Genomic DNA, 21791 nt, shown 5'->3' on the forward strand with positions numbered 1-21791 from the left:
GTTCATCTTTTCTTAATTTTTAAGAAAACATAAACATGATTCAAAGCCCAGGAAGCGTCACCTTTGCAGAGTGAAGCCCCCTTCACGCCGTTGTCCTGCACCTTCAAGCACCCTGCTCTCAATAACCATGCTCCCAAGTCTCTTGTTTGAACTTGCAGAGGTAGAAGCACACAAGCAAATACAAACACAAACTTTATCCCTGCCCTTTTATATGAAAGGTCAGATATTACACATGTTGCTCCACACCTTGTTTTTTTGTGCTGTTTTTAAATAATTTTAGACCCACGTAGAAACTGCAAAAATAGTACAGAGAATGCCCCTGCACCCTTCGCCCCGCTTCCCTTGATGACAAGATCTTAAAGAACCGGAGGACAGCTAGCCGCCGAGGACACGGACTGCGGCGCATGCAGTCGCGTGCAGACCTTGTTTGGACTTTACCAGATTACCTGCACTACGTTTTTAGGCTTTTGGTAAATAGCTCCACGAAGTTTTATGACATGTATAGATTTGTGTAACCACCACCTCAATCAGGATTCAGGACTGTTCCACTACCACAAAGAAAATTCCACACACTATCACTTTACGGTTACACTCCTCTCCTAACCAAGCCCCTGGAACCACTAGGCTGTTCTCCATCACCGCAGTTTGTCACTTTGAGAGTAGCAAATAATAGATGGAATCCACAGTATGTAACCTCTGAGACCGGCTTTTGTCCTTCAGCATAACACCCTTGAGATCATCCAACATGTTGCCAGTGTCAGTAGTTTATTCCTTTTCCTTGATGAGTAGTATTTCATTGTATGAATGTAGCACAGTTTGTTCATCCACTCACCTGGTGGAAGACCCTTGGGTTGTTTTCATTCTTTAGCTAATTCAAATAAAGCTGTTATCGACATTTGTGTATGGATTTTTTGTATGAGCATAAGCTTTCATTTTTCTTGGGTGAATACCCAGGGATGGAATGGCTGGGTCATATAGCTTGTATATGTTTAACTCTGTAAGAAACTGACAAACTGTGTTCCAGAGTAGCTGTTCCATTTTGCCTTCCCACCAGCAAAGTATGACAATTCCTGTTGCTCCGCATCCTCACCAGCACCTGGTATTGTCAATATTTTTATTTTAGCCATTCTAATAGGCATGTAGTGGTACCTCACAGCACTCCTTACTTTTTTAACTTGAAATGGCTTAGAGCTCTTTCTTTATCAGAATAGAAAGCTACTCATTTTTTTTCCGCAGCTGCATTGTACTTTCTTGTATGGATACAAACCAAAATTTAGCTAACTGATCTCTTTGTGGTTGGCGTTTGGGTATTTCCAATCTTTGCTATTTCAGATATTTGAACCCCAACTCTCAACCACCACATTTAACAGCCTTTGCAAATATCAAAGGAGCTATGAATGTACATCTTGTCTTTTCCAGCAAAAGATTGTATTAGCAATTCTTTCGATTGCAAGTGAAAAAAATATAACTTGAACAAGCTTAAATTAAAAGGGCTCAGGGGCGGAGTGATTGCATAACCAATTGCCAAGTTGAATAACCCAACTTCAGGAATGGTTGGGTCAAGAGATTCAGAACTGGGGCCCCAGATGGCACTGGGCCTCTCTCCAGCTCCCTTGCCTCTCCTTTCCTGTGTCTGGGTCTTTCTCCGCAGTGAAGACTGGCTCTCTCCACAGGGCAGCAAGCATGGCCCCCGACAGCCACCAGGCATTACATCTGACAGCTCTCTGCACTGTGGAGAAACTGCCTTTCTTTGTCAGATCTAAACCTAAGGTGTCGGAGAAGAGTTCAAACCAAGTCTGGGGTAGGGGTGGGCAGTTCTGATGCAGTCCTGGCCGTCTCAGGTATGACAGGCAGTTCCTGAGATAAATGTGTGTGCAGAGAAGGGACTGGAGAACAAACCCAAAGATGTAAAGAGGTCTCCTCTCTGGGGATTGACCATATCAGATTCATTCTCACACCTCCCAAAACAAATAGCCACACTCAGCACATGTTAGATACTAAAGGCATGCAGCTGGTCCTGAACAAGATATGTGTCAATCAATCGAGCATTCTGGTAAATGGCTTCTTATTTCTTCTCATGCTGGGGCAACCCACCATTAGAATAATTTCGTTAAATGCCTCCACGAAGCAGGCTTTCTTCACCTAAATGCTCACAGCAGGATTTGCCTAAAGTGGGGCATGCCTGTAGTCTCGGTTCCTGGGGGAAACCTTTGATTTTCCTGACAACCCACTGAGAGAGGCAAGGATGCTACGAGGGCAAACGGTTAATGGATGTGAAAGCTTTCTGCGACCTATAAGTGGCACAGAAATGTAGGACCTCACCATGACTATTATGATTATCCTTATTTCATCTCTTCTTTGAAGAGCTTTACACTGTAATTTTGGAAGTGGAATTGGAGACACCTGTCTAACAGTTCAACCTCATACTTCTACTCCAAGGCTCAGTCCTCTGCCCCAGAGCATCATTTCCCACGGGCCAATGCTTCTATTAAACACAACGTAAAGAGATTTCTGCAGCCAGAGGCCTCCTTGGGCAGGAATAAAGGGAGGCACTGAGGCAGGGGCTTCCCGAGGACCATTTAATCAGCTCTAAACTACCTTGTGCCAGAACAGCCCTTTCTACCCCAAATTTAGGGATTTGACTTAGTCTTCCTGGAGCACCTAACTCTATGCCAAGCCCTGTGCCAGATGCTGGAATCCCAGGAAGGCTGCAGCCACAGGGAGGCAGCGCATCCAGCTAACTGTCCTTGCAGGCAGTGAAGGGAGATGCAGAGATCTCCTATAGTCAATTGGGAAGGTGCTATGGGGAAGACCCCAGCTCTTAGCTTGACAGAGAAGTGATGAGCATTTGAATGACACCACTGACTGCAACCTCAAGCCTTCCCCCGCTGCCCCTCAAGTTCTAAGGCCTTTGCAGCTGCACAGGGGTCCTCGTAGATTTCCCCCAATATTCCCTCTCCTTCTCTACATTTTCCCTCCCTTTCTCCAGATTCCTTCTCCTTGTTTCCCAGTGCCTTTGCCTTCCTTCAAAGTCCACCTCCATTCCTACCGCTCTCCCATGCTTGGTTCTGCAGAGAATCCACCACCGCCCACTCCCCCCGCCACCCCAGCCCTTCCCTCCCTTGCTCTGCCAGGCCACAATAAAACGTACTTAGCTCCCAGAGCCTTTGTCATAAATCACTCTCTGTAGAGGCTCCATCATTTTTATTGCTCTTCTGTGAACATCCTGTCATTCCTCTCCGTTTCGGATATTGGTAAACTTGGAACTCACGGCACTTCTCCCGGACGCATCTCATTAGAGACCTGCCAATGGCTTTCTGCCTTTGCACAGTGTGGCTTCTCTAGCCAAGTGTCCTGGCCCCATCATGACTTCTGGCAGACGCCCCCCAAAATCAGTTAGGGTCAAGCCCACATGGTTAACTGGGAGTCTCCAAGGACCTCACCATTCGTGCCCTTCCTTCTTCCTCGTTCATGGGACAGCCTGTCTCAGGACTCCCAGACACCATGGCTGAGACTGGACAATGGTGCTGGTGGCCATCCTGAGCCCCTCACCCCAGAAAGAGGCTAAGGGGCTCCAACTTGTTGGAGCAAACACTGCACTGGAGTCAGGAGGCTCTGCAATATTTATGGTGCATAAATGATGTTCATGAGTGGGCAAGGGTGGTCAAAAGGAAATGAATTCTGTTGAAGGGGTAACATATCACAATGGTGAATAAACGCGGACTAACTGGCATGAGTAAACTTGGTGGAACTATACAGGCCACCAGACCTTGAGGACGTATAGACAGGACAAGGAGGGAATTGCTGCAGACCATTTACCTCCTTGCCGCCTCACAAGTGAGGCGAGCTGAGAACCTGATGGATTTTGACCAAATGAAGCAGGGATTCCATCAGAGGCTGGTCTGTGCATGAGCTCCCCCCATCTCCCCATCTTGTAATAGAATATCTCAATGAGGAAAATGACATGTAAGTGCAGTTATTGGGACTTGGATGTGGAGCAACGTGTCGTCTAATTTGTTCTACCTTAGGAGCTGGGGAAACGTCTGTGCTGTGGACAAAGAAGGAGTCAGAGGGGGGTCATCTGACAGCTATGTTCAGCTTAAAAGGGATCTTTGCACTCAAGAGGCTGTGATTTCTTCCACTGACTTAGGTTCAAAACAGCCTAGGTTATGTCATGTGGCCACACATCCACACAGTCCTACCCATTCTATTGATTGGCATTGCTGCCTGAAAGAACTTTGGTCCAGGGGCCCCTTGCCAGTCGGCTTCACTGCAGAGAGAACACTTGTTTCAGTCTGATGCTTAGATGCTCTACCTACCCTATTTCCCAAGAGAGTTGGATCCTCCTAGAGGCGGGTAGTTGGAATAAAACAGGGAGTCAATAAGTGAAATTCACTTATTCCTTCACATCTTAGTTATGGAAAATCTACCATGTGCCAGGCACTGTTCTAGGGGCCAAGGATACAACAGTAAACAAAACTCACCAAAAAGTCCCTGCCTTCATGGTGTTTTTGTCTTCATTCCCTGAATATTTTCTAAAAATCACATGACCCCATTGGTAAAATTGAAAGTTTTTTCTTCCTTAAATCTGTCTGCCTTCCTTTGCACTCCCAGCTACAGAATGGTTGATACAGTAAAACCCCTAAGCCTTAAAATGTAGTTCTGAGAGAAAGGTAAATATGTTTCAGTTAAAGTGGGAACATTGTTAAGCAAATCCACTCAGTATTTCATAGTCAAGAACAGCAGTTTCTCTGTTAGGTATAAACAAGATTAAAATAATTAGCATGACAACCATGCTAACACTGTTCAGGAAAAAAAAGAAAAGAAAAATAAGAACCAGATAAGGAACCCAGTCTGGAAAAAAACAAACCTGAATAACAGAGGAACATTTCCCCATTATAATAAAACTTGATAAAAAATAAATTAAAGGTATCAAAATGAGAACCTAAAGAATAGATGATTAAACAAGAGAATAACAACTTCCACTTCCAGCCTAGATGAAGAAATAGGGGCCATATTTACCATTACCTGAAACAACCAAGAAAACAGACAAAATATGTGAAACAACAGCTTTCAAGACATGGGACAGGCAACAAAGGATGGTGATCTCTAAAAGATAGGAAACAAATGAGATAAGCCTGACAATTGCCCGAGAGTACTGCCTGGAGAGTTTCCAGGCAACAACACTTGCAGGTGCTCAGACAGGGTGGGAGTAGATCCTGTCCTCACCAGGCAGAACCCGTAGGCATTAAACAGAGTACTTAAAAGGATTTTGCTTTTGGTAGTTAGTGGGGCAAAATTAGCTCAAGACTAAATGTTATTCTGGTCATACCTAACAAAGCCTAAAGGCAAGATACAAAGGGACTGAGGGTTTCTGAAACTTAAGTGCATCCCAGAACAAGGTTCAACAATATATACAGGAATACAAATCAATTGAGCATCCAATAAGATAAAAATTCAAAATGTCTGACATCCAGTAGAAAATGTTGGAAAAGATAATTCCTAATAAGGAGAAAATTTGATCAATTAAACTGACCTATAAATGATACAGTATAATTAAAACACAAAGACATTAAACAGTCATGATAACTGCATTCCGTATGTTAAAAAGCTGAAGGGAAGAGTTATGGAGACTGGGGTATAAAGACCAAAATCAAAACCCTGAAGAGGAAAACTATGCTGTCTAAGATGAAAGGTAATCTAGATGGGATTAGCAACAGATAAATCATCACAGAAAAATAAGATTCATAAACTTTAAATATAGCATAGAAACTATCCAAAAATAAACATGAAGAAATCAAACAAAAATAAATAAACAAAGCGAGATTAAGCTGTGGGACTAACTCAAGTAACCTAATAGATATGTAATTGGAGTCTGATAAGGAAACAGAGGGAAGATATCTGAAAAAGTAATGCTCAAAACTTTTCCAAATTTGATAAAAACTATAGACACAAAGATCCAAGAAGCTCAACACACCCTAAGGACAATAAACATGAAGAAAAGTACACCCAGCCACATGGTAATAACATGGCTTAAAATAAGCAATAAAGAGAAATTCTGAAAGCAGACAGAGTTAGGACAAGAATGCATTACACAGAGAAGAATAAGGATGGCAACCAGATTTCTGGTCAGAACCAACGCAAGCCAAAAGTGATGGAGCAACATCTTTAAACTTCTGAAAGAAAAGCCCTGCCAACCTACAATTCTATACCTAGCAAAACTATTCTTCCAGAATGAAGGCAAAGACTTTTTCAGACAGAAGTCGAAGGAATTTATCACGACTAGGCCTATCATGCAAGTAATGGGAAAGAAAACTGTTCAGACAGAAGGGAAGTGATACCATAAAGAAATTGAGATCCACACAAAGAAATAAGGAACACTGAAAATGATAACTATGTGAGGAAACATAAAAAACTTTTTAAATTACTGAGATCTATTTAAAAGATCATTGAGGGGTCAGCCTCATGGCTGAGTGGTTAAGTTCGTGTGCTCTGCTTCAGCAGCCTGGGGTTTTGCTGGTTTGGATCCTGGGTGCAGACATAGCACCCCTCATCAGGCCATGCTGAGGTGGCATCCCACATGCCACAACTAGAAGGACCCACAACCAGAATACACAACTATGTACTGGGGGGCTTTGGGAAGAAGAAGGAAAAATAAAAAATAATAAATAGATAAATAAATAAAATACATAAAAAGTCTTTTAAAAAAGATAATTGACTGTTTAAAACAAAAACAATTGCAATGTCACATATAAAACAAAGGAAGATGGGTACAGATGTTCGCTCAAGGCCAATCTTCCTCAGCAAAAAAAAAAAAAAGGAGGATTGACAGCAGATGTTAGCTCAGAGCTGACCTTCCTGAAAAAAAAATCACAATGTATTGTAGGGCTTATAGCATATATAGAAGTAACATTAAAAAAAGCAATGATAAAAGTCAAAAAAGAAATGATAATAGAACCAAGACTGGAGAGGAGAAAGGAAGTACATTGTAGTAAAGTCCTTACGCCACATGTGAAGTGGTGTACCATCAAGTGAAGGCAGGCTGTGACAAGTTAAAGATGTGTGCTTCAAATCCTAAAAACAAGACTAAAATAACAAAATAGCTAAAGAAAGAGGTACAGCTAATAATCCAACAAAGAGATAAAGAGATTACCAAGGGGTACAAGGAAGCTTTTGGAGGTGATGTATACGTTCATTATATTGATTATGTCATTGGTTTCATGGTGTATTCATATGTCAAAACTTATCAAATTGTCACATTAAATATGTGCAGTTTATTGTATGTCAGTTACATTTCTGTAAAGCTATTTTAAAAAGCAATAAAACAATATGAAAATGGAGTTTCAGAGCCAATGAAACAAAATGAGAGCCATCCTAATAACATTACAGAACTAATAAATAAATCATGAAAAACTAAGAACAAATAAATGTAGATGACAAATTAATTCCCGCCATCAAGTAAAGAGCTGAGCACGTGCTGCCAGGTTTTCCAGCTCCAAGGAAGCATATTTATAAATCTCGGTCTGTATTGTGAATGGGGCCCCTGGAGTTCTCCAGCCCATCACCCCTGTGGCCCCACGCAACCCCTCTGCTTGCGATGAGCGCAGTGAATGTGGAGGAAAAATACAAGAAGATCAAAGAAGACAGTGAGATTTTAATGGATTTGGAGGACAAAGTTGATCCTCTCTTGGAATAACTGATGCTTTCATAGTAGAAAGTATAATAAATGGAGTAGAAATATAATAATAGAAATTTTTTTAATCCTTGAAAAGAGAAACAATGGAATTTGCTGATTTAAAAAAAAAAAAAAAAAAAGCACACTATTCCCAAGGGACTTGCGGGTAGGAGGCAGGAGATGATACAGCAAAATCAGCATCAAGACATAGCCTGGCAATGCTGTTGAACTTTAAGGACAAAGAAAGAATTCTTCAGGAGTCTCAGGAGAAAAGCAAGTACCAATAAGCTTCAACGAAGCAGGCTGGCCTCAAAATCCTTGGTAACAAAACATAGTTCCAGGACACCATGGAGGAAGATACTCAAAATTCTGATGGAAAGAAAATGTATGCCAAGATTGTTATATCTGGCCAAAATGTCATTCAAGAATAAAGGCCACAGGAATACATTTCCAAGTAGGAAAGAATTGAAGGAATTATAATATTCCTGATGCATTGTTGAAAGCTATTTGATGATGAAATCAAGCCAGTGGTGGTAGAAATCCAGTGGTGGAGTCATTATTACTTCCCAATATCTACTTTTCCTCCTGCTTTGATCATAAGACTCTTAATGTTTCCCTGCGCACATTGTCACCCACCTAGAAGACTACGTTCCTTAGCCTCTCTTGAAGCTAGTTACGGTCAAGTCATGAAGTTTTAGCCGACAGTGTATGAGCAAAGGTGGTGTACGCAACTTCCAGGAAGTCTAATGAAAGGGAAGAAGGACATCCAGCTTCAGTCTTCATCCATCCTGCTGCTTAAAAGACAGATGTGATGACTGGAGTTTTAGTCACCATCTTAAACCACGAGGACGAAGGTTAAACCCTAAGGATGATAGAGAAGTTAGGTAGCATGAGCCTGGCTGCCTAATAGATTTGTGAGTCTGCCAAACCTCTCTGGACTGTTGCTTCAGGCTTATTTTATGTGAAAAAGAGGTACACTTTTCTTTTGCTTACACCACAATCTTTTTTGTTGTTATATACACAGGAAGCAAATTCTGACCCATACACCAGTCAATTTACAGATACATCCACATAAAGGACTTAGGTATGGAGAAACTATACACAGAGCTCATTAAATTCTTTTCTAAGACTTAAAAATTGACATAATTATGCCCACAGAAGAGAATAAAAATGTTATAAGGTTTAAAGTGTAAAAATAATATAACGCAATATCAGGCAGCGAGAAGAGGGCGGTGAAGGAAGAGTGGGAGAGTGGATCCCCTCCTCTCTCGGCGGGAAGTCAGTTGATACTGTGTAAATTTAAAATATGTCATTTTAAAACTGACTCCAACCTCCTAATGTTTTCTATGCTCCCTCAGAGGGAATCTGTTAGAAAATAATATCTCCGTGCTGAAGAAATATTTCTCTAAATGGAGCAATTCCTTCCATTTCACTTTACTTTCTTTTTCTTGTTTTAAACTAAAATAAAATTAAATCTAATACTTTTTCATTAAAAAGTAGCTCGTGTGGTATGATGCTACCTTTATATTCCTGTGAGGGCTTTCTTCAAGATACCTGCATGTGTTGATTTCTGAGGGGTACCTTTTGTGGTGATTGTTTACCTTTTTCTTAGTAGTTTTCTTAATTTCTTGAATTCTTTATAAGGAGCATATATTGCTTTTTTTAACATCAATGAGTTGATAGTGTACATTCTGCTGTATTCATCTAATAATTACCAAAGGCATGCCTCCAAGCCACTGGTTAATATTCTATAGCGTAGACATACTTTCGGTTATTTAAACATTTCCTTACATATGAACATTCAGGTTTTTTAAACACCTCACCTTACCTTCTTACATCATAACTTTTTTGTAGCTAGATTTCCAAAAAGGAGTTTCTGATCAAAATAATTTGTGCATATTAAATCTAAATAGTGACAAGATGGGGCCCTAATTACACCCCACCCACTAAATATGAGAGCGCCCATTTTCCCTCTCCAGTAATGGATACTTCCAACACTTTTAATTGTACCAATTAAGTTTAAAAACTGGTATTTCGTTGTCATTTTAATTTTCATTTCTTTGATTCTTTGTTAGGGTGAACCTTTCTTTTTTTCTTCTTATGTTATTGGCTATTTGTGGCTTTTCCTTGCCCATTTATCTATCAAGTTATTTGTCTTTTTCTTATCAACTGTAAAAAGTTCCTTTTAGATAAAGGCTATCAATTTAAGGTAATACATACTATAAATTTTTTCTTCCAACATTTATCATGTGTCTTTTGATTTTGTTTATGGTACCTATTTCCTGACATAAATGTTTAATTTTCATGTGGCTTATATACCTTTTATCATAACGGTGAGCTCATATTTTTTTTAATGCTCAAAATGAAACAAAACCAGAAGCAACGCTTCTGCTCCGTTGCTTCACCTCCCATCCCCACGCTCAGCTTGGAAGGCCAAGCTCCCCAGTGCAGCTTACAAAGCCCTTCACGAGGGCCCTCTGCAGTGGCCCCAGGAGGCTGCCCCCTCCTCCTCAGGAGACTGGAGCCTCCAGAAGGGCAGACAGCTCATAGTTACTGTCTCATACACAGCCAGGGGCCTCCTGTCTCCGAGCTGTGCCTCTGCTGTTCCTTGCTCTCCTTGCTCTTGGCCAAAGCCCACTTTCATCCAAGACTCTCTGCCTTTCTAGGAAGGCTTCCCAGAACCCCGCCTTCCTGCACACCAGCCAGAGGACCCTTGTTTTGGAGTCCATCATGCTCTGAGCCCAGCTGATATCCATCCACTGGATGCCACCTGGATGCCCTCCCGTTGCCCACCTGCCAGCCGCCATGCTGACTGGTCAGGTCCTAGGCCATAAGAGCCATTACTTATTTTTAACAGCCCCCCGACCTGAGCACGTACGTATTGCCCTTAGAATACACTTTAACTATCTGTTTATAGTCATGTCCCCTAGATTACCAGCTTCCTGAAGGCAGAGTTATGTCTCCTTCATCTTTGTATCCAACTCCTGCACGGTGAGATGAAAGGATGAATGAACAGAGGAGAGTCCCCCAGAGATCTGTCAACACAACAGTGTCTGGATGGGCTCAGCAGAGGGCAAAGGCTGGGACAAGATGACTTCTAAAAATTAGTGCCGTGCACACCTGATGTCTAATAGAGGCCTGACTTTCCCTTCCCGCTACCTCCACCTCCAACATGCCATCACAAAACTAAATGAAACAAGACAGCAAAATAAAACACATGCAGGCCATTGCTTCTCTCCTTTCTACCGTTACCTATGTTCTCAGCTACTCCTATTCTTCAAATTACTCTCAAATCTATCACATCCGTGGAGTCCCTGAAGACCTCCATGAGGGGAGAATAGAACCATTTTATAGAAAAGAAGGCTGAGGCTGGGAGGGGCCAAATAAGTGGCTTGAACCTTGAGACCTGGGATAATGAATCACAGGCTAGGGCTTGGAAACAGCTCCAAGATACCTTCTTGTCCAATGCTACATCTCCAGATTGGTAAGGAGGTACCAAGGTACCTCAAAGGACCATCCCATAATAGCTGACTGATTTTCTGGTTTGATATTCCAGGTGCTTTGGGACCTGAGATGCCAGCAATCAGGTACACTCCAGTAGTCAGCGGCAAAGAGTTCTATCTGTGAACTTTTAGCAGTTTGCCAAATGCCTCCTAATCCGGCCACCTTAATATAAATTGCTCTAAAATATTATTTTATGAAAATACAGTATCCAGTAGCAAATAGTATCTTTTTGTGAAATTAATTTCAATTTAGCCTTAACTAATACTAAATTGCTATGGAATTACACATTACATACACATTACTACAGAAAGAAGTTCATCATGATTAATGTTATTACAGTGAACACCAAAGGAATTAATAATGATTTGCAGTTATTATAAAGTGGTAGTGGTGTAGGAAAAAGGTTAAGTCTAATTAAATTCTGGCAACCACTTTAGGGCTGTGCAGCAATGAGGGTGCTGGGTTTTATATTAATTAATTCTGTATGAAAGGTTGCTGAAGTGTTTTAATATTGTTCAAAGAGCCACATTTTTACTACCAGTGTGTGTTTTGATTTTTTTTCCCACAGTGACCTGTCAGCGTAGGTGAGGTGTCAAATTCTTGGGGATCACCAGGCGTTAGGAGGCTGGGGGGTTCTTATTCTGCTCTCAGAGCCATCACGCTTGGTGGTGAGACCAGTGTCTCCAGTTCCCTGCAACGGCTCATGCTGGAAAATGGATGACATTTCTTTGGAAATGGATCTTGGGTTTCCTGAGTTGCTTTCTGGGTTAGACACAGCTCCACAATTGCCCCTCCACATGGGTGGAGTGGGCAGTGTGGACATCCCATAAGGGCGCCACTTTGCCCAAAACTGGACTCAGGTGACACAGTGCCTGATCTTCCACTATTATGAATAGAAGTCAGCATAGGTGAGCTCAGGATTTGAGACAATCTGAAGATTCAGGTTTTGGCATGGTTCAGTAGCTCATTTCCTTTCTAACTTGGGGCAAGTCATTTAAATTCTGAGTCTGAATTTTTTCAGACTTCATGGTATTGTCTTCAGGATAAAATCAGAAAATGGATAAGAAGGAGAGTGGGAACCTCCAAGAGCTAAACAAATTAGTGTGGTTATTTGTGACCTTGCCCTAGATGAAATTCCACTCTTAGCACATTTAATTCTGACTCCCAACCTTATGAGCACCTCAAAGATGGGACCAGCCTTTAAATTTACATATTGATCCCGTTTCATGCCACACAGAAATATTTAATCTAATATTTCAACTAATCATGTTTGATGGGAACTTGTTTTCATTAAAGCAGATCTTCAATTACTTGGCTTTTTAATTAATCAAAGCACACAAGTTGGTATCTCTGGTTGTCTCATTTCTGCAAGCCAAGAGCGTCACTTAATGCCTGACACAGAATAAGTCAAAATAACTATTTTAATTCAAGTAAATAAATTTTAGTTGAAACAAAGAATGCATGGATAGGTGGATGAATGGATAGATGGATGGGTAAATAGATAGATGGATGGATGGATGGAGGACGGTGGATAAATAGATGGAGGGATGGATGGATGGATGGATGGGCATCCTGATTTCTCTGACCCAATACAGACATAGCACTTGTAATAACCCAATCAAAGTCAAATCTGAATCCTGACCTGGCCTCAGTGGTCATTCTTCCAGTTTTGTGGGCATTGGTGGAAGCAGGTCAGGCTTTGACAGACCTGCCGTCATCATTCCTATCCCTGAGCAACGTTTCTGTCACCCAAATGCCTCCCCAACACCCAGCGACTACTTGCCCTCCAAAATCCATTTTTAATGCTATAAACCCTGGAAGCCTTCCCTGAGCACACGCCCCCATCCATGATGATCCTCCCCTCTTTGCACCCACAGAAAGAAAATGTCTAGCCCAGAGGGTCTCTTGAGAGAGAGAGGGTCCATGAGAATTACCTGGAAGGCTTGTTAAAAAACAGCTTGTTGGGCCCCATCCTCAGAGTTTCTTACTTAGTGGATGTAGGATGGAGCTTGAGAATCCATTTTAATAAGTTCCCGCATGATGCCATTGCTGCTGGTTTGGGGACCACACTTTGAGAACCTCAGGTCTAGTCCATCGGTCGCTGTAGAGCTTACTGAAAGTAAGAATTTTTTTCTAAAAGAGGGTTTTTTTGAGTTTGTTGAACACTGACATGGCATCTCCTTCCTGCCTTCAGCAACAATCCAAAGATAGTGCCATTACCACCCTCAGCTTTCAGAAGAGGGTGCTGCCTTTCAGAAAGGAACCAGCACAGTCGAGGGCACGGGAGTCCAGACCTTCTCCCATTACCTTGGGCTGACAGTCTAGCTGGAAAGGCAATTGCACATGAAAAACAAAGCATCTCTGCCAAGAACAGTAGCTGATACAATAGAATACATGATCTGTGAGCGTCACAGTGTCTCACAAGTGGATGGTGGTCAATGACAGTAGTTAAGGGTCAACTGTGGGAAGGACCCTGGGAAGAAGAGTCTAACTCAGATCACCTGACCAGTTCCATGACTCTTGGCAGGTCAATTAACCTCTCTGGACCTCCGAGGTCATCTTGCCCAAAGCTCTCACCGTCTTTCCACCTCTGAATTCTGTGCACATATAGGTCTGCGTCTACAGGACTAGGAACCTCCACACGCCAGGACCATCTGAGACCCTAGTAAACGGGCTTTCCTCTGGGACTTCCTGCCCTCCACACCACCCTGGAGAGCAGGGAGGGGAGCTAGGGCTGCGTCTTTTGTCCTTTCCATCCCTCAGCACCAGAAGCATCTAAGTGATCCTCCTGGGGCATTTGCAGGGCCAGAAATGCAGACAATCAGTCCCTGATTAAAGGGAAACCTATTGTGTGGAAGTTACAAAAAAAAAAAAAAAAGCCTGCTGTGGCTCCTCCAGTGAACTCCATGTTTCAGGGCTGTGTCATCAGCCCTGAATCCCCTCCGAATCCGTTAGCAGCCCAAGTGCTGGTGATGAGGCCTCCAGACTCCTTGGAACCTCGAGAGGGAATCTCCAAGGAGCTGACTCAGCCCTTTGTCCTCTCTGAGGTAGAAAAATTAGGTTCCAAGCCACAGAGGATGGTCGGTCTGCATCCAGAAGCTGGGAGAGTAAAAGACTACCGCCAAAATGGGGGGCAGCCCACAATTCCCACCGAGAGCAAAGATGGGACCAAGGAAAAGGGGAGAGGGGTGGAGGCGAGGAGGGAGAGAAGGAGGGATAGAGTGAAGCAGGGAGGGAGGAGGAGGAATTGATTTACTGCCCAAGACTCTGTGGCAGGCACTGTGCGCACCATATCATTAATCCCGACAACAAGATGTCAAGGCAGATATCATTATTCCCATTGTAGAGTTGTCATAACTGAGGCTCAGACCATGGAGTGATTCATGTAGCTTGGTGGATCTGGGCATGATGCAGCATGCATTCACATTCAGATGTGTCTAATCTCAAAGGCCATGTATATTCCAGTGCCCCATATGGTGTTTCGGAGATAGAAAGGGTGCGGTGGTGAGTGGCCCTAGACAGTGCACCCAGATACCTGGCTAAGTCTCACCAGATCCTGAGCCCAGGAACACTGGCCCCAGCAGAGAAATGCAAGCAACAGTCTTTGAAAGGCCTCTATGGCTGTGGGAGTGGAGGATGGACATGCTGTCTGTCCATTAGTGCTCCCTGCTAACCCAGAGGCAGTAATGCTTCCCTAAGCTCAGGAGTGAGGACTGCACAGCTCATGGGCACTGATGGCCAATGTCATCCTTAAAACAAGGACAGATGTAGACAGGCCTCTAGTTGAAAATTCCCTGCTTTCTGGGAAGTCTTGCTGACTCTCTCCAGCTTACCAGGCTGATTCACCAGGCTGATTCCCACCCTCCAGGCAGCTCCAGGTGTGTACCTGTAATCTAGTACCTGAACACATCTTCGACTAACCCTAACGGAGCGTGATGTCTCTCCCACCCGATTGTAAGCATCTTGGGGAGACGATGCTCTCTTCCTCAGTTCCACATCCTCCTCACTCCCATGCCAATCTGCACAGGGTATAACAGAAGGAGATGAGACCAGAGTTGTTCAATAGGACAGTCTGTGCTGTGCAGCATGGGAGCCACTAGCCACAGGCAGCTATTGAGCATTTGAAATGTGGCTAGTGAAAATGAGAAATATACTTTTGAATTTTGTTTTATTTCAATTAATTTAAATGTAATTAGCTACAGGGCTGGATATTCTGTAAACATCTATTCGGGAGAAGAGAGAAGGATAAGAAAAAGAAAAAGGAGGAGAAGAAAGGGAAAAAGACAATGAAAATAAAGAAGTACACTTAGAAGAAGAAAGAAGGGAGGGAGAGGGGAAGGGGGAGGAGGGAGGGAGGAAGGAAGGTGGGAGGAGAAAAAGAAACTGAGAACCAGAGACTTGAGAGCATCAGGCAGAAATGGGCCTCCTGGCTCACCCAGGCTCCTGGCTGCACAGATAGCCCACAGACAGCCCAGAGGTGCGAGATGGAGCTGAGCCAGGGGAGGCGTCCTGCCCCGCCCCCACACCCGGCCCTCCCTCTGCCTCCATCCCCACATTAGCAATATATTTCCAGGACACTCTAATGAAGTACATCTTGAGTCTCCTTTTCACGGCTAATGAGGAGACAACAAGAATTTGACTAATACCAGTACAATTACTAGAGCAGTGAAGCAAGGGCCTCTGATTAGACGTGATAATTTGCAAGGCTGGGCTCTTCACATTAAGTTTGCAAACAGTTTAAAAATCACTTCCTCTATTTATCCAGCTAATCCCTGTTTAATGACTCCAGACCCGAGGAGAGAAAGGAGAAATGTCTCTTTAAAAATAAATAAATAAATTAATTAATTAAAACACTAATAACCCCAACCTTATTTCCCCAGACAGAAGAGATGGCAGAACTGCCACTCGATTGTCATCGTTTCAAGCAGGCTCAGCAAAGATTTCACAGCTCCAAAGGACTTTGCCATTCCCAAAACATGGTCTTCAAGTTTGCTTCAGCCACTAACCCAGCCTGGCCACTCATTCCTCTGCTTGTCCAGCGTGGAAAGACAAGTTCACCTCCCTGTTGATGGTCTAATGGCCTGATTCAGCAACAGCTGTAGGTGCCGGCTAGTCCCCAGATGGTGAAAGGATGGACACAGGTGAAATTCCATTGTAGCAGAGGGTTCTCTATAATCCTACCTCTCAGAGTGTGGTCCCCAGACCAGCAGCACAGGCATCATCTGAGAGCCTGTTACAAATGCAAGACCTCAGGCCCCACCCAGACCTGCCAATTTGGAATCTACATTTTCACAAGCCCCCGTGTAACATGTATGTGCACTGCTATTTGAGAAACCCTGCTTTATGACATTTCATTTGCCTGACTCAGAAGGTGACCAGGAGATGCATGGTTCTGTTGATTTCCATACTATTGATTCCATGGATCTGTGCTCATCAGAGTGCACGCCACAGAGATTCAGAGCACGCATATGCAAAAGACGAGGGCATTTGGGAAATGCTGGGTTAAACCAAATTAAAATTATTAGTTTACTGCAGGTTTTACAGCATCTTTATAATACCAATAAGCATTATGATGTCCACAAAGGGAGATTCCATGTGCAGTGTTTCCCAAACTCCCTTGAAGCAGGACCCCTCTTGGTGGGTGGTGCATTGCAGGTTGGCAGGCGCCCACTGGCACCAGTTCAGGAAAAGCAACTACAGGCAGTGGGTGATTCTGTAAGACACATGCAGTTCTCTGGTCCCGACCATGTCATGATCTCCTCTACAACAAAGGTTACCTCCAGGAACGGAAAGCTAGGGGCTCCCCTAGTCAGGAAGCTGCTGGCGTGCAGCTGTGTGACCTTGACCAAATCACTGCCCCTCTCTGGGCTCAGGAGCTGACCTGGCCGCGGAAGACCTAGGAATGGGTAGCTCCCTGTTCTCCAGCAGTGTGACATCAAGAAGAGGAAGGATTCTAGACCCAAACTGCTCTGGGTTCAAACCCCAGACCTCACACCCACTAGTTATTCCTGTAGGTGTATTATTTCACCTCTCAATTCCTCAGTGTTCTCCCCTGCAAAACGTGAACAGTAATGCCACCCACATGGGAAGGAGGGAATGAGCTTGGAGACCCTGGGAAGCACCTGGCATTCGCAGGTCTATACTAAAGGAAGGAAGACTCTCACACCTGTGGCTGGGGTTTCTGGAAAACAAATACAAAGAAAGCCCAGCTGGGGAATCAGCGTCATATTCCTGGATGCCTAGTCTTGGAAACTCGGATGCTTGAAACAACTAGGGCACAGCCCCTCCCGACAGAGTACCGTGCATACCTCCGTGTGACCAGCGGGGAGTGACCTCTAGGTATATTGTCCAATGGAAAAGAACAGGGTGCAGAGCAATGCACATAAACTGCTTCTGCTGGGGAAGAAATGAGGGCAAGCCAGACGGAGCTGTGCAGATGCTTATGTTTGCAATAGAAACACGGGATGAAAAAACAAAATCAGGGGGAAAAAGTTTACTTATGAGGGCAAGGGGGCATGGGGAGAAGGAGCAGGGTTTGGGGTGAGTATACCTTTTCATTTAGTAATCACTTTTGAGTCATATTCCAAAATTTTCAAAAATAAAATAAAACAAAGCTCAAGCTGCCTTATAGTAGGCAGAGTCTGGGGAGCCAGCGTGAGCCAGCCAGCCTCTCTAATCCAGATGGACAAGCAGACAGACAAAACAGCCCAGAGGCCAAAGTCCCTGAGGGCTGAGGAATGGGCCAGTCAGGCAACCAGCCCCGCCCCCACCCCCACCTCACCCAGCCCAGCCCAGCCCGCAGCCCTGTGCACCCTCACCCATACCCCTGCTGGCAGTGAGCGTTCCACTCCCCAATTCTTCCCGTAATGAATGCTTTCTCTAAGCTCATTGCAAAACATGTTGGCTGGAGCTGCAAATGGGAATCCAGAAGCATCCCCTGGAGAGAGGTAACCTGCTTCCTGAGGACATTCCAGCCTGGTGTGAGGGCCTGCAGCAGGAGAGGGCAGGACAGGCCAGGCTGCCATTGCCAGCCAAGCCTGGGTGGGCCCCATGGTGCACTGATGGGTGCCATGTCTGGGCTGGACCAACCACCCAGGTTCAGGCAATGTTCAGGGTGCTGGGGGAGTTTCCTCACACCCACTCCATACTCACCCCTTGGGGCTTGCCCACCTGAGACCCCTCTCTGAACAGCCTCGGAGGCTGTGTAAGGCTTGTTGAGGTAGAGAAGAGAAGGGCACCCCCATGGTAAGCTCTCTCAGGCCCCACCCCCATCTCCCCAAGAGTATGGGGAGTAGTGTGTCACACAGCAGAACACTGGGCTGGTAGCAGGGGGTCTGAATCTGCCACCACAATGGGTCACTTAGGCATGTCCCTTCTTCTCTCTGAACCTCAGTTTCCCTATCTGTATTAGGAAGGGATTTTTTTGCATAGAGCTCTATTTTCAAAAGTCATCTTACTTAGAAGCTGGCATGTCAACAATCAGTGGTAACTCTTCGGGGGAGGTGGATGGCGAGCAAAGCTTCACCCCAGTGCCCATCACCAGCCACAGGCAGCTCCTGGGCTCTTCCTTGGGCCTTTGGCTTTCTTTGTAATCCCCATCCCCAGTTCTGCCTCTTCTGTACACCTCTCAAATGCCAGGTAGTCATGAGGATCCTGAGTCCTGCTCCTATTCCTCCATGCACTCTCTAGGGTGTGCAGGCCCCCACAGCACATAGACCCGCTGCTTTGCCAACGACTTTCAAATCTTTGTCTTACTGAGCTCCACACTTGAGTGCTCCCTGCTCACTGGACACCTCTCCTAGAGGTCCCAGGCATCTCACACATGACTTGCCCAAGAAGAAAAACACCTCTTGCCCATGTAAACCAACTCCTACTTGGGTTCCCATCTCAGGATGAGGGTCCCTGGCCACTCTAGCACCCAAACCAGAAACTCTGATCATCTCTCTCCCTCATACCTCCCCCTATCCAAATCTATCCTATCATCAAATGCTCTTAAATCAACCCTACCTCTTCATCTCACTTCTGTTGTCCTGGTCAGGGCTCACCATCGTCACCACCATCACCATCATCATCACCATCAACCATCATCATTACCACCACCATTACCGTCTCACCATCTTCATAACCACCTTCATCACTGTCATCATCATCCTCATCACCACCATCATCATCATTGCCACCACCATCATCATCACCACCATTATAGCCATCATCTTCTCCACTATCGTCATCACCACAACCATCATGATCATCGCCACCACTTTCATCATCTCACCATCATCATAGCAACCTCATCCACCATTTTCACCACCATCACCACTATTATCATCAATATCATCATTATCCTTGCCCCCTCCCAGGTCTCCCATTCTCTAAATATGCCCTTGCTGACCAACCCTCTACCTGGCATGGATGTTCTTCCTGAATCACAGATAGGATCATGACCATCATGGTCTGTAACTTCCCACTCCCCTCAGAACACAGTTCAAACACCTTAGCATTTGGTCATTCACAATCTGACTCTAACCCCATCTCCCACCAAGCCCATCCTGTAACCCAACAACACAAGGCTCAGCCCCACCAAACACTTTTGTGAGCATCCCATACCTTTCTACCTTTGTTCTGGAACATGCTCTTCCCTCAGCCTGAAATCCCATCCCCTTCTCTGACTCCTGCATCCTGCTAATCCCTCAAGACCCAAATCCAATTCCCTGCCTCTGGAAAGAAAGGATCAGTCTTTCCACATGGGTTCAAAGCCCTTGTCCTCACTCCCACCCGAGTATCTAGTCATGTTGACAGCAACTGACAATCCTATCATTATGGTCACTTTCTCACTAGTCAGTGACCTCCTGTGACCCATGGACTGCATTTCTCTCTTTGGTATCAGCCTTTCCACTGTTCCATCCCAGCACTGGCCTGGCACAGGGCAGAAGCCTGAGAAAGGTTTGATAAATAGGGAATGAGAAAGAGAGTTGGCAAGAATGGAGGCAAAGGAAATGAGGAAGGACTTCTTCCCTGACTGTGCCAATAACAGGCCCAGTATCTTTTATACAGAGCCCAGCCCAGGTCCAATTCAGTCACTTCCCTAGTGCCCAACTCCAGAAGGTAGGAGAGGCCATGGAGGCCACTCCATGGAGAAAAGAAAGTTTCTTATCTCCCCTGGTTCCTCCTCAAACACAACTATCCTTACAACCCTCCCAAGTCACACCTGGGGAGGGGGCTGCAGAAGGCAGCAGAAGGTCTTGGCACCCAGAAGCCTAAGTCACAGTGCTGACTCCAACTGCCTGAGCTTCCCACCTTTGGTGCCATGTCTAGACTCTCAGCATGGTGGGTGACTTCATTCACATTTCACAAATATTTACTGTGCACCTGCTAAGTGCAAGGCCTTGTACTAGGGAGAGGAATTCAACAAAGGTTGACTCAGGCTCCTCCCGCTTTTTTGAGTCGGATCTTGGGCTGAAGACCAGTCACCATTTCACCATCATAACCATCATCGTTACCACAATCATGATCATTATCATTGGTATTGTCACCACCACTATCATCACCACCATCACCCCCTTCAACTCTGCTCCAAGAACTTGCTGCACCCTGTATCTCAGTATATCACTCCTCGGGAAGGGCTTCCCATCTTGTTTAAACAGGCCCTGGGAGCAGGCCACTGTCCCCAATATTCTCAAGTCAGAAGTCAGCATTTCCACCCTGGTGCTAGAAAAGATTGCCCAGCAGCCTGACTTTGGGCAGGAGATGTGACCTCTGCACCCTCTGTTGAAGAGGATGTTCTCCTTCCTTCAAAGCCAAAAGTGTAGCTTGACTCCTATCCCCAAGAGGCCCCAGGTTACTCCAGCCAGCAGGGCTGCTGGCTACCACATCTGGGGGCCCCTGGAGCCTGGGCAGGGATGGGTGAAAAGAGTGGCACGTCTCTCCAGGCTTTCCCACCATGGCCACAACCTGGACAGGGAGGGGGCTCCAGCTGAAGGAAGAGAGGGCACTGTGACTTCACTCCACTCCACTCCCACTCCCTTCTCCTGACCTTTGCCCAGAGCACCAGCCAATTCTGGATCCTTGATGTGGATTCTTCGCTAAGCAAGGGCCTCCTTTAACAGAAAACGCTTTACATGGGTCTCCTTGTGCCCTGAACTCCTCCCTCCGGTGCCTCAGGGCCCAGATGACAGCCATTTAGCTGTCCTGGGGCCTGGTCCAGCTGCGTGTAATGTGATGCTGCTCCTTGGAGGCCACCAACGGTCCCAGCCTTTCCCGGGCCAAACGTGGAGTGGAGATACCACATCAAGAGGTTGGAGGGGCTGGTGGACAAAGACCACGAGCACAGAAATCAGGAACTGGAAAGACAAGCAAACTCAGTTTTAAAATAATCATTGCAAAGTGGGAAAAGGGTGTTCCTGCCTTCATTCAAGGGGACAGGGCACGATGCCAGGCTGCCTGGGTCTCTGAACTCAGTGTCAGAGTCCTGAGATAGCACCCATTGTGCAGAGGGGATATTGAGGCCTAGAAAGGAGAACGTTGTATCAGGCCACTCGTCAGATACGATGCAGGAACAGGCCAATGCCCAGACTCCTGCCGTCAGACCCACTCTGAGCAATGTCCACCAGTG

At 45.0% G+C, this 21791-nt stretch overlaps 1 long non-coding RNA gene across 2 annotated transcripts in view; it reads right to left on the reverse strand.

Annotated features, from left to right (window-relative positions):
• Positions 1-21791, reverse strand: part of LOC139082406 (uncharacterized) — a 40654-nt gene that overhangs the window by 6397 nt on the left and 12466 nt on the right. For both annotated transcript variants that reach the window (XR_011538376.1, XR_011538377.1), the window contains exon 3: positions 21213-21519. This is a non-coding gene — a long non-coding RNA (uncharacterized lncRNA). The remainder of the gene's footprint in view (positions 1-21212; positions 21520-21791) is intronic.

The sequence above is a fragment of the Equus przewalskii genome, chromosome 1 (genome assembly GCF_037783145.1).
Source record: "Equus przewalskii isolate Varuska chromosome 1, EquPr2, whole genome shotgun sequence".
Classification (NCBI taxonomy): Eukaryota; Metazoa; Chordata; class Mammalia; order Perissodactyla; family Equidae; genus Equus; species Equus przewalskii.